Below are 13,050 nucleotides of genomic sequence, written 5' to 3' on the forward strand. Positions count from 1 at the left end.
TCTCCCTACACACACACAACAAATAGTGCACTTAATGCATGTGAAATTTCAAAACTACCCCTAATACAAAAACTAGTCTAGGTGCCATAAAATACAAGGGCTGAAAAATCCTACATTACTAGGGTATCCTCCATACACTATGGAGGCCTAAATACAAGGTCCAAAAATAATGAAACATTAATCTAATATGTACAAAGATAGTGGGCTCATACTGAGCCCATGGTCCCAAAATCTACCCTAAGGCTCATGAGAACCCTAAGGCCTTTTCCTACGTCTCTGGCTCAATCTTCTTAGAGTCTTCTATCCAATGCCCTTTGGTGGTAGGATTGCATCAACAAGTGATTTAATTTGGACCTTTGGCTATTCTTATCTTTGTTCTAGCAAGGTAAGCTTACTAAGGGTGGACCTTGGGTTTCTTGTGTGCCTACAAAGATAAATTGTAGTAATAGAGAAGCTTACTAGGGTTGAGCCTTGCATACCTTTAGTTTCCATAATGATGGAGCTTGGCAACAGAGAGGCTCACCAAGGATGGACCTTGGGTTTAACGAGACTTGGACTAGGGAAGTGTTCAACCTGGGTTTTCGCGAGGCACACCAAGGTCAAACCTTGGGTTTGTTGAGCCTTTGGAGAAACAAGACTCACTAAGGTCGGACCTTAGGTTTGACGAGCCTTTGGAGAAGCAAGACTCACCAAGGATAGACCTTGGATTTGATGAGCTGTTGGAGAAGTAAGACTCACCAAGGGTGGACCTTGGGTTTGATGAGCCTTTGGAGAAGCGAGGCTCACCATGGGTGGACCTTAGGTTTGACGAGCCTTTGAAGAATCATTAAGGCTTACCAAGGGTGGACGTTGGGTTTGACAAGCCTTTAGAGATTCATCGGGGCTCACCAACGGCAGACCTTGGGTTTAACAAGCTTTTGGAAAAGCTTTGAGGCTCACCAAGGGCAGACCTTGGGTTTGACAAGCCTTTGGAGAAGCATTGAGGCTCACCAAGGGCAGACCTTGGGTTTGATGAGCCTTTAGAGATTCCTTGAGGCTTACCAAGGATAGACCTTGGGTTTGATGAGCCTTTGGAGATTCATTTCGGCTCACTAAAGGCGGACTGATCGAGGCCGTACCCGAATCAAATAAACATTAAAATGAAATAACTAGGAAATGATCCTAGGTCATTTCCCAACAAGCAATGATAAACCAAATGTTCATAATATACTTGCAGTAATAGTAACAATTGGGGGGGGGGGGGTTGTTTGTTTTGTGATTTAAAGAACAAGTAAACTGGAATATGAAATTAATAGTATTAAAAACGGGTTGTTTCCTCTGATTCAGAAGCCATTCTCTTGTCCTAGGTTATGGAGAATTCGTCCCTAACAGTTAACCACTTAATCCAACCTTATTTAATTTACTAAGCGAAAATCAACTTAGGGTTGTCAATACGTGATTAGGCAACACATACACCAATTAATCCTTCGTTCATTAAGCATGAACGCAAGTTAGGCTCAGAGGCAATTAATCGAACACGAAGCGTGCATAGATTAACATTAACAAATGTGGGTTAATTGGTGAAGGGAAAATTTCCAAGAAGCCACATTATAAACAGAACCTCGAAGAGAGTTGAGCTTCGTCCCTAGAAGGAAACAACACTAGAATATTTAGCCTTCCATAGATTCAGTAAAAGCAGAAACATAAATGAAGCAGAACGTAAATGAAAGCACAAGAAGGTACAAGAAACGAAATTGCATTCAAGTAAACAGTAAAACCAAGCTAAATCGTAAAACCCTAAAATTGTGCTTTGAATAGTAGAATAGCCTTCGTTACACGAATCCCAAGGCTGCTATTTATAAGGGTCACTCAAAGTCACTGGGCCCTATTACATTACTCTGGCCCAAAACGAAATAAAAACTTAACAACATAAAATAAAATTGCAATCTTCTAATTAGAAATTAACTAAGGTAAACGTTGCTTTATTTGCCCTCTTTAAGTTCACAACCAAAATCCGGATTAAGCCCAATGCTTCATTAATTCCTGAAATTAGATTAAAAACATCAAATTAGCTGAATGAGCCCAAATAATAAAATTGCCTAATTAATTTGACAATTAAGACTAATCAGTAATTAAAATGGTGCAAAAAGGGTTAAGAAAATGGGATAAAATAATGACACATCAAATCCCCCCATACTTAGCCTTTTGCACTCCAGGGCAAAATGAAACAAAGAACAAAATCCAAGGATATCAAAGAGAGACAAACAAAAACATTTACATATTTCTCAATGAACATCAAGGAATGAAAGGAATGGATTACATCTAACATGAAGAGATCCAAAGAGTAAAGACATTCGTGAAAATCATCCAAGCAACCCAATCATGGCAAAATAGTTAATCAGCTCAAGAATGAAAAAGTGATAAAGCCTCACAAGATATACACTCTATCTCTCAAGTGTCTAGGCTACTATTTACCCTCAAAGCACCCATGAAAACCAACACCACATAAACTTGACAATATTCTAAAATTGACAATCAACCCATAAACACAAGCACATGAAGATCAAGAGGTCTTTTAAGGTTGTAATGGGCCAATGACAACGTAGGGAAAAATATGGAATAAGTGGCTAAATTCCAAAGGAATAGAGGAGCAATGGGGAATAAGTGCACACTAAGAAAAAATAAGAAAACTTAAAGATAAAATTTAAATACAAAGAGTAGAACCAAGAGTCTCATCATTCTTTTTTTTCATTTAAGATCTTATTCACTCAACTTTATTGCTTCTCTTTTTTTTCTTTTTCTAATTGATTCAACTTGATTTTTTTTTAGAGAGTAGCATTTGAGAACTAGCATATCATTCAGCAGCATGTCCAACATTTAACCCATATACAATGTAGATCAGTATGGCCCAAAATACGTCATGAAGCATAGCCAACAAAACATGTTATCCAACAACCCCCCCCCCCCCCCCCCCGCCACACACACACACTTATTCCCAAAACAATTCCAAAATTCCTTAAGGTTAAGGTGAGATCATGGTTTTTCACTTAAGGCTTGTAATGAGCTTCAAAACAAAGAAAGGGAAATATAGGCTCAAAGGGGCTATCAAAGGAATTAATTCAAGGTAAGTCCATTTGGCTAGAAGCTTATAAGAACAAAATTGCCTCAATCATTTCCAAACATGCATATGAATTTGGAAGCATCAACAAGAATCAAGCCAAGGCTATTGTGCAAGCAATCAATGGGGCAAAACACACCAAATGATTATGATGATGGATGGCTCAAATTCTCACAAAGGTAAACTTATCACTTTCAAAATGAGCTTTCAAAACTATCATGACATGTAGAGGAAAAACAAGAATTTCAAATCACAAAATGTCAAGAGGCTTTTATTTTCAAAACAATTACCCATTTCTTGAACATATCCTATACTTCAAAGAAAAACATGCAAAGTTGTACATGCAAACAAAATTGACCTGAAATATTAAACTAGAAACCCAACAAAACTAACAACATTAACAAATTAACACAACTAACAAAATTAACAAAACCAACAAAACTAGCAAAACCAAAGAACACTCCCCCCATACTTAAACAACACATTGTCCTCAATGTAGCACAATTAAAAGGCTAAAAGCAATTAAACCATCAAATAGAATCGGACAAGTGTAATAAAAGCAAAGAAGGAGATAGGAAAAGAAGAACTCCCTAAGTCATGGTGGAGGAAGAGTAGGGTGAAGTAAGGAAGTCTCTTCCACCACTACGTCCACTAAAGAAGGGTTTGTGAGGAATGGCTTAAGTTGGTGTCCGTTGACCTTGAAGCTCTTGTTTATGGAGTCGCATTTGATCTCAACTGTACCATAAGAAAAAACATTAGTAACAACAAAAGGACCAATCCACTTAGACCTCAACTTACCACTTATGAGTCCAAGCCTAGAATTATACAATAACACTTTTTGCCCAACCATGAAGTCCTTCTTAATTATCATGCTATCATGGAACTTCTTGGTCTTTTCTTTGTAGAACTTGGCATTCTCGTAGGCTTCTAGGCGGATCTCATCTAACTCACTCAGTTGCAACTTTCTTTCCTCACTAGCTTGATCCATAGAGAAATTGCAGGTCTTCACTACCCAGTATGCTTTGTGCTCAATCTCCACTGGAAGATGACATGCCTTTCCCAAGACAACCCGATAAGGAGACATTCCTATGGGTGCTTTATAGGCAGTCTGATGTTCCCAAAGAGCATCATCAAGCCTGGTACTCCAATCTTTCCTGCTAGGCTACACAATCTTTTCTAAAATTCTCTTGATCTCCCTATTAGAAATTTCTGCCTGTCCATTAGTTTGGGGGTGGTAGGGTGTGGATACCCTGTGTACAACCCCGTACTTTTTAAGCAAGGCATGCATTGATTTGTTGCAAAAATGGGTTCCTTGATCACTAACAATTGCTTTAGGTACTCCAAACCTGCAAAACAGATTAGATCTGACAAAATCTGCAACCACCTTAGCATCATTATTTCTAGTGGGCTTGGCTTCCACCCATTTTGAAACATAATCAACAACAAGGAGAATGTAAACATAACCAAAAGAGACAGGAAAAAGGCCAATGAAATCTATACCCCAGACATCAAACACTTCACAGAATAGCATAGGTTGTTAAGGCATTTGTTGTCGCCATGTAAGTGCACTTCCTGCTCTCTGACACTGCTCACAAGTGCTACAAATCTTCCACACATCTTTAAAGATGGTGGGCCAATAAAAGCCACAGTCAAGCACATTGCAAGCTGTCCTTTGAACACCCAGATGACCTCCCGGTGTGGAAGAATGATAGAACTGCAGGACAGAGTCAGTCTCATGATCTGGAATATATCGTCTAATGACCTGATCACTTCAAAATTTCCACAAGTAGGGGTCATCCCAAATAAAATGCTTAGCATCACTTTTAATTTTATCTTTTTGGGCCTTAGATGCTAAGGGAGGAAAAACAGAAGCAACTAAATAATTGACAATGTTAGCAAACTAGGGAGTAGAAAGAGAGTCAGAAATACTATACAGTATATACAAATGATCATCTGGGAAACCATCCCGAATGGGTGAATCCTCATCAGACACACGTTCGATCCAACTCAAATGATCAACAACTAAATTTTGTACTCCGCTCCTATCACGGATCTCCAAATCAAACTCTTGGAGCCAGAGCATCCATCGGATCAACCTAGGCTTTGAATCAGCCTTCTTCAACAAGTACTTTAGAGCTGCATGGTCAGTATAAACAATAATGCGAGTACCAAGCAAATAAGAATGAAAATTTTCAAGAGCAAAAACTATGGCTAGTAGCTCTTTCTCAGTAGTAGTATAATTCGCTTGGGCAGCATCTAAAGTCCTAGAAGCATAATATATCACCCTAGGCAATTTATCAATTTTCTGAGCAAGGACAGCCCCCAATGCATAATTTGATGCATCACACATAAGCTCAAAAGGGGCTGTCCAGTCGGGTACCTAGATGATGGGGGTGGTAGTTAGTGCTCTTTTGAGGCAATCAAAAGCCTCTTTGCATTTATCATTAAAGTCAAACTCCACCTCCTTTTGCAACAAGTTGGATAGTGGAAAGGCTACTTTGCTAAAATCTCTTATAAAGCACCTGTAGAATCCCGCATGACCAAGAAAAGATCGCACCTCTCGCACACAAGAGGGGTAAGGCAATTGTGAAATAACAAAAATTTTTGCAGGATCTACTTCAATGCCCTTATTGGAAATAATGTGGCCTAAAACTATACCTTGCTCAACCATAAAATGACATTTTTCAAAATTTAGAACAAGATTAGTTTCAATGCATCTATTCAAAACCTTTTCCAGACTATCCAAACAACCATCAAAAGAGGATCCATATACAGTGAAATCATCCATAAACACCTCTATGCAATTTTCTAAAAAATCACTGAAAATACTGATCATGCACTGTTGGAAGGTACCAAGGGCATTGCACAAGCCGAAAGGCATCCTCTTATAGGAAAAAGTGCCGAAGGGGCAGGTGAATGTGGTATTTTCCTAATCCTCAGGAGCAATAGTGATTTGCATATAGCCAGAAAAACCATCAAGGAAACAGTAGTGAGATTTACCTGCCAGGCGTTCAAGCATTTGGTCAATGAATGGCAGGGGAAAATGGTCCTTTTTGGTAACCTGGTTCAGCCTCCTGTAGTCGATGCAGACTCTCCAATTGTTCTGCACCCGAGTAGGAATCAATTCCTCCTTCTCATTTTTTATCATGGTGAGGCCGCTTTTCTTCGGGACTACCTGGACGGGACTCACCCATTGGCTGTCAGAGATAGGATAAATGATTCCAGTTTGCAAAAAGCTTGGTTACCTCCTTTTTCACTACATCAAGAATCACCGGGTTGAATCTTCTCTGTGGCTGTCTTACTGGTTTAGCCCCATCCTCTAAATTTATCCAATGCATACATGTGGATGGGCTAATACCAGGAATGTCCGCCAGGGTCCAGCCTATAGCCTTCTTATGCTTCTTGAGAACTGATAACAACTTCTCCTCTTGCTCATCAGTAAGGGAGGTAGATATAATCACTGGAAAACTTTTTTTATCATCCAAGTAAGCATATTTTAAATTTGATGGCAGAGACTTCAATTCTGGTGGGGGCGGCTGGATAGTGGTAGAAAGAGATGGTTTCTCAGTCTCTACCTCATAAAGAAAGTCAGAGGTATATGTACTTCCTGAAACATGGTTAGTTCTATCTGACTCTATAAAATCAATCTCAAGAGGTATAACATCACCATACATGTAATCAATATCAAATTCAGATTCACTCTCAGCATCAAGTACAAATTCAGACATATGATCAAGTACAAATTCAGATTCAATGCATGAAGAGTGACAGGCATGCAGATTAGAATGAAGATAAGTCATGTATTCATCAACAAGATGGTCAATTATTTCAGCACGAAATACAGAAAGATCTTCAGGTGGGTGTTTCATAGCATCAAGAATATTAAAATGAACAGTTATATCACCAAACTCCATAGATAGTGTGCCTGCATATACATCTATCTTAGTTCTAGCATTTTTCATAAAAGGTCTACCTAGAATGATGGGAACTGATCCTTGAGAAAATCCCTCCTCCATATTCAAAATATAAAAATCAACAGGGAAAATCAGTTCACCGACTCTAACTAAGACATCCTCTATGAAACCAGCAAGATAGAAAACACTTCTATTAGCTAAATGGATTACCACATCAGTTGACTGCAAGGGACCAAGAGATAGAGAATTAAAAATAGACAGAGGCATAACACTAACAGAAGCTCCTAAATCTAGCATGGCATTGTCAAACTTATTGTTCCCTATGATACAAGGTATGCTGAATGTACCTGGATCTTTACATTTTTCAGGGATTTGGGGAACAGATTTACCAATCAGTGCAAAGACATTTCTGCCCATGCTAATTCTTTCACTTCCTTTAAGCTTCTGCTTATTAGTGCACAACTCCTTCAAGAATTTAGCATATCTTGGAATTTGCTTTATTGCATCCAGCAGAGGTATGTTGACCTCTACTTTTCTAAATATTTCCAAGATCTCCTTCTCTGTCTCTTCCATTTTTTTGTTGGAAATTGCTCTTGGAGGGAATGGAAGAGGGGTATGTTGCTTCTGTAAATCAGAATTACCAGTGGAAGATTCACCTGCATAGAAATTGTTAGGTAACTTACTCTTTAAATTTTTGTCATCACCTTTTTCTGGAGTAGAGTGAAGTTGGGCAGGTTCATTTGCGGATGAGGAAGATGTTGCTGGTTGAGGTCCTTGACACTGCTTTCCCGACGTCAATGTAATGACACTCACATTTTTGGGATTCTGGACAAATTGAGAAGGTAATATCTCAGAATTCTGGGATTGTTGTTGATTTAACTGTGTAGCCAATTGTCCCATCTGATTAGTTAAGCTCTAAATGAAGGCTTTGGTCTCTTGTTGAAACTGCATGTTTTGCATAGTCATTTGCCTCACGAGTTCTTCAAGGGAAGGTTGCGGAGGAGTCTCAACTGTTGCCTGTTTCTGGGGCTGTTGGGGTTGTTGTTGTTGTTGTTGTTGCTGCTGGATTGGTGGAGGAACGTATAGTCTGCTTGGGCTAGCAGCATTCTAAAAATAAGGCTGTTGTTGTTGTGGCTGCTGTTGTGAAGGACTCGATCATCTAAGGTTGGGATGATTCCTCCACCCAGGATTGTACCTGTTGCTGGAGAGGTCATAGTTGTTCTGTTGTGGCTGATTTTGCTACTGAGGTTGAGGAGGTCTATTGTAGATGTTTGCAGCATATGCTTCAGGCTGTTCAATTGCTTCAGATTACTGCACAGAAGGGCAAAGGTCTGTGTGGTGGTCGGCAGAGGAGCATAAACCACAGAGGCTTGCGACAGGTACATATTTTTTATTCATGGCCAGTTGGGTTACCAGGTTAACCAAGGCATCTAGTTTACCTTCAAGCTTCTTAGTTTCAGATGATGCAGATGAGTTTGTGGCTACCTCATTTACTCCTCTAATGACTATAGCATCATTTCTGGCGCTAAACTGTTGGGAGTTGGAAGCCATCTTCTCAAATAAATTTCTGGCTTCAGCAGGGGTCATGCCTCCAAGGGCTCCACCACTGGTAGCATCTATCATACTTCTCTCCATGTTACTGAGTCCTTCATATAAATATTGGAGAAGAAGCTGCTCCGAAATCTGATGGTGAGGGCAACTAGCACATAGTTTTTTAAATCTCTCCCAGTATTCATATAGGCTCTCTCCACTGAGTTGTCTAATACCTGAAATATCCTTTCTAATGGCCGTGGTCCTGGAAGCAGAGAAATCAAAATTGCATTCAAGTAAATAGTAAAACCAAGCTAAAACGTAAAACCCTAAAACTGTGCTCTGAATAATAGAATAGCCTCCTTTACACGAATCCCAAGGCTGCTTTTTATAAGGGTCACTCAAAGTCACTAGGCCCAATTACATTACTCTGGCCCAAAATCCAGATTAATGTAAACGCTGTTTACATTAACTAAGGTAAACGCTGTTTTATTTGCCCTCTTTAAGTCCCCAACCAAAATCCGGATTAAGCCCAATGCTTCATTAATTCCTGAAATTAGATTAAAAACATCAAATTAGCTGAATGAGCCCAAATAATAAAACTGCCTAATTAATTTGACAATTAAAACTAATCAGTAATTAAAATGGTGCAAAAAGGGTTAAGAAAATGGGATAAAATAATGACACATCACGGACCTTGGGTTTGACTAGCCTTTAGAGATGCGAGAGTCACTAAGGGTGGACCTTAGGTTTGACAAGCCTTTACAAATGCAAGACATGTGGAAGCAATGTCTTCCAAGGTTATTTTGATGATGCCAAAGAATCAAGAATTAAGCAAAGGTTCAAGCAAAGATTCAAGATTCAAGATTCAAGAATAATCAAGATCAAGATTCAAGAATCAAGAGAAGACTCAATCAAGATAAGTATTAAAAAGTTTTTCAAAACATTGAGTAGCACAAGAAGTTTTCACAAAAGCATTACCAAAGAGTTTTACTCTCTGGTAATCGATTACCAGAAGGTAGTAATCGATTACCAGTAGCCAGCATTGTTTTCAAAACTGATTTACAAAGCTGTAATCGATTACCATAATCATGTAATCGATTACCAGTGTTTTAAAACGTTAAGATTTTCAAAATTCAAAATGAAGAGTCACATCTGTTGATGTGTAATCGATTACACCTTAATGGTAATCGATTACCAGTGACTGTTTTCGAAAAATTCATTTCCAAAAGTCACAATTCTTCAAGTGACTTGTTTCTGAAGATTCTTTCAAAAGTCATAACTTTTTAAGTAATTAGTTTTAAAGAAATTGCCAAGAGTTACAAGTTTTGACTTGAGTCATCAAGAAATTATAAATATGTGACCTTGGCATGAAACAAAAATAATAATTATCTATCTTTCAATCTTCTCGCAACATCTCTTTCAATATCTTTCAACTCTTTCTACAGAATTTTCTGATTCTTTTCTCTTCATCTTTCTAAAAGTTTTTGTTCAAAAATTTCTCTTCCAAGAAAAGTTCTTTGTTCAAAAACTTGTGTTATTCATCTTTTTCATTCTCTTCTCCCTTTGCGAAAAGAAAAAAGGACTAACCGCCTGAATTCTTTTATGTCTCTCTTCTCCCTTTCCAAGAGAATTCAAAGGACCCCGCCTGAGAATTCTTTTGATTCTTCCCTTTCCCTTAAGCAAAAGATTTCAAAGGACTAACCGCCTGAGATATCTTTTGTTTCCCTTTTACAAAGATTCAAAGGACTAACCGCCTGAGAATTCTTTGTCCCAACACATTGGAGGGTACATCCTTTGTGGTACAAGTAGAGGGTACATCTACTTGGGGATTGTTATACTGAGAATAAGAGAGGGTACATCTCTTGTGGATAAGTTCAAGTGGAGGGTACATCCACTTGGGTTTTCAAAGAGAACAAGGGAAGGGACATCCCTTATGGATCTTTGGCTTGTAAAGGATTTTACAAGGTTGAAAGAAATCTCAAGAACCGCAGGTTGCTTGGAGACTGGATGTAGGCACGGGTTGTTGCCAAACCAGTATAAAATTCTTGTGTTTGTCTTCTTCTTCCCTACACTCTTTAATTTCCGCTGTGTACTTTTCTTTTACGCTTTACTTTTATTTAATTTATATAACTTCGTAGTAAAGCCTAATTGAATCTAGTAATATTAAGAAGGATAAGATTTTAATTAATCAAGGCACATTAATAATTAATTCAACCCCCCCCCTTCTTAATTATTCTGAGGCCACTTGATCCAACAAGACTTACCAAGGACGGAACTTGGATATGAAGAGTCTTTGGAGGCGCAAGACTCACCAAGGGTAGACCTTGGGTTGGATGAGTCTTTTGGATATTCAACCAGGGACACATTCTTCCTGGGTTTACCTTAGACTTGCCACACTAGGTTGCCAGGCTCAAAAGCTCGAGGCTAGACCTCAGTGCTATATCTTATTGATGCTCGGAGCTTGGTGGACTCATCCTTGATTTTGGTCATCTCTTGGACTTCGTCCTTCATCTTTAGTTCCACCCTCATATTTTCTTCATTTTGCTATTCCTAGAAAAACAACCTCCTTATTGACAGTTCTCTGACTTCAATGGGGATCATGGCGTTTGTGTAGTATGTAATTCGAAAAAGAGTTTCATTGGTTGTTGTCTAGGGTGAACAATTACAAGTGCAAAGTATTCTAGGGATTTCTCCTTCCACAGATTTGACTTGTCAAGTCTAGTGTACAAAGATTTAAGGATGACCTTGTTGGTTGCCTCCATCTAATTGTTGGTCTGGGGGTGTTCGACAGAAGTCATGAGGTGCTTGACACCTAGCCTCGTCAAGAATTCTTCATAAGCCTGAGCTTTCAATTGAGTGCCATTTTCGGTGATGATGGCATAAGGGAGACCATATCTACATATGAGGTGTTTCCTGGTGAACTTTTCTACCTTGTTGGCTGAGATTTCTCATAATGGCCTTGCCTCAATCCACTTAGTTAAATAGTCGATGGCGACCAATAGGAACTTGACCGATCCTGGGTCTTTTGGCAATGGCTTCAATATGTTCATCCCCCATATGTTGAAAGGTCAATGAGTACCCAGGCTAAGAAGGTTTTGGAGAGGGGTACATGGAACATATGTGAACTCTTGGTATCTTCTGCACCTCCTTGTGAAGTCGAGGGTGTTGGCCCTGAGTCTCAGCCAATAGTAGTCGGCATGCACCACTTTGGTTGCCAGGCAGCGTCCCCCAATATAGAGTTCGTAGATTCCTTCATGTAGCTTTCACATGACATAGTCTACTTGTTGGTTGTTCAGGCATTTGAGCAAGGGTGTTGTCAACCCATTTGGCTGACAACATGCTCACCCCACTTCCCTTCACGTTGGATGCTTCATTTACATAATGTTAGAGATAAGGGGAGCCACAACATGGAGCTGTAGAAGCAAAGCTTCATGGTGAATCAAAGGTGATTCAAAGGTGTTTTGATGATAACAAAGATGATAACAAAAGATGATGACAAAGGTGATGATAAAAAGCTCAAAGATCAATCAAAGAACAACTCAAGTGAATCAAGAACAATTCAAGAGTTCAAGATAAGAATCAAGAAGAATTCAAGACTCAAGAAAAAAGTTTAGAGTCAAGAATCAAGATTCAAGGTTCAAGATCTCAAGAATCAAGATCAAGATTCAAGACTCAAGATTCAAGAATCAAGAGAAGGCTTAATCAAGATAAGTATGAAAAGGTTTTTCTCAAAAATTGAATAGAACATGGTTTTTCTCAAAACATGTTTACCAAAGAGTTTTTACTCTCTGGTAATCGATTAGTAGATTGTTGTAATCGATTACCAGTAGCAAAATGGATTTGAAAAAGTTTTCAAATTGAATTTACAACGTTCCAATTAATTTCAAAAAGCTGTAATCGATTACAATGTTTTGGTAATCGATTACCAGTGCCTTTGAACGTTGAAATTCAAATTCAAATGTGAAGAGTCACATCCTTTCACAAAAAAGCTTTGTGTAATCGATTACACTAATTCGGTAATCGATTACCAGTGTTTGTTTCTGAATAAATCAAAAGATGTAACTCTTCAAAAAGGTTTTGACTTTTTCAAATTGGTTTTAAGTTTTTCTAAAAGTTATAACTCTTCCAAATGGTCTTCTTGGCCAGACATGAAGAGTCTATAAAAGCAAGGCTTTGATTTGCTTTTCAAGACACTTTTTACACTTATTCATACAATCCTTTACAAGCCTTGAATCTCTTTGAACTTCTTCTTCTTCCTTGTACCAAAAAGCTTTCTGAAGTTTTCTGGTTTTCCAAACCTTGAAAACTTGTGCTATTCATCTTTTCATTCTCTTCTCCCTTTGCCAAAAAGAATTCGCCAAGGACTAACCGCCTGAATTCTTTTTGTGTCTCTCTTCTCCCTTTTCCAAAAGAACAAAGGACTAACCGCCTGAATTCTTTTGTGTCTCCCTTCTCCCTTGTCAAAGAATTCAAAACGACACAGTCTGAGAATTCTTTTGATTCTTC

At 38.6% G+C, this 13,050-nt stretch overlaps 1 non-coding gene across 1 annotated transcript; it reads left to right on the forward strand.

Moving 5' to 3' along the window:
- The first annotated feature begins 8,692 nt into the window (after positions 1-8,692).
- Positions 8,693-8,799, forward strand: LOC114404582. The gene has a single exon (XR_003665044.1). It is a non-coding gene; the product is annotated as a small nucleolar RNA R71 (small nucleolar RNA).
- Positions 8,800-13,050: the final 4,251 nt, after the last annotated feature.

This window comes from Glycine soja, chromosome 2, assembly GCF_004193775.1.
Source record: "Glycine soja cultivar W05 chromosome 2, ASM419377v2, whole genome shotgun sequence".
In the NCBI taxonomy this organism is placed as follows: Eukaryota; Viridiplantae; Streptophyta; class Magnoliopsida; order Fabales; family Fabaceae; genus Glycine; species Glycine soja.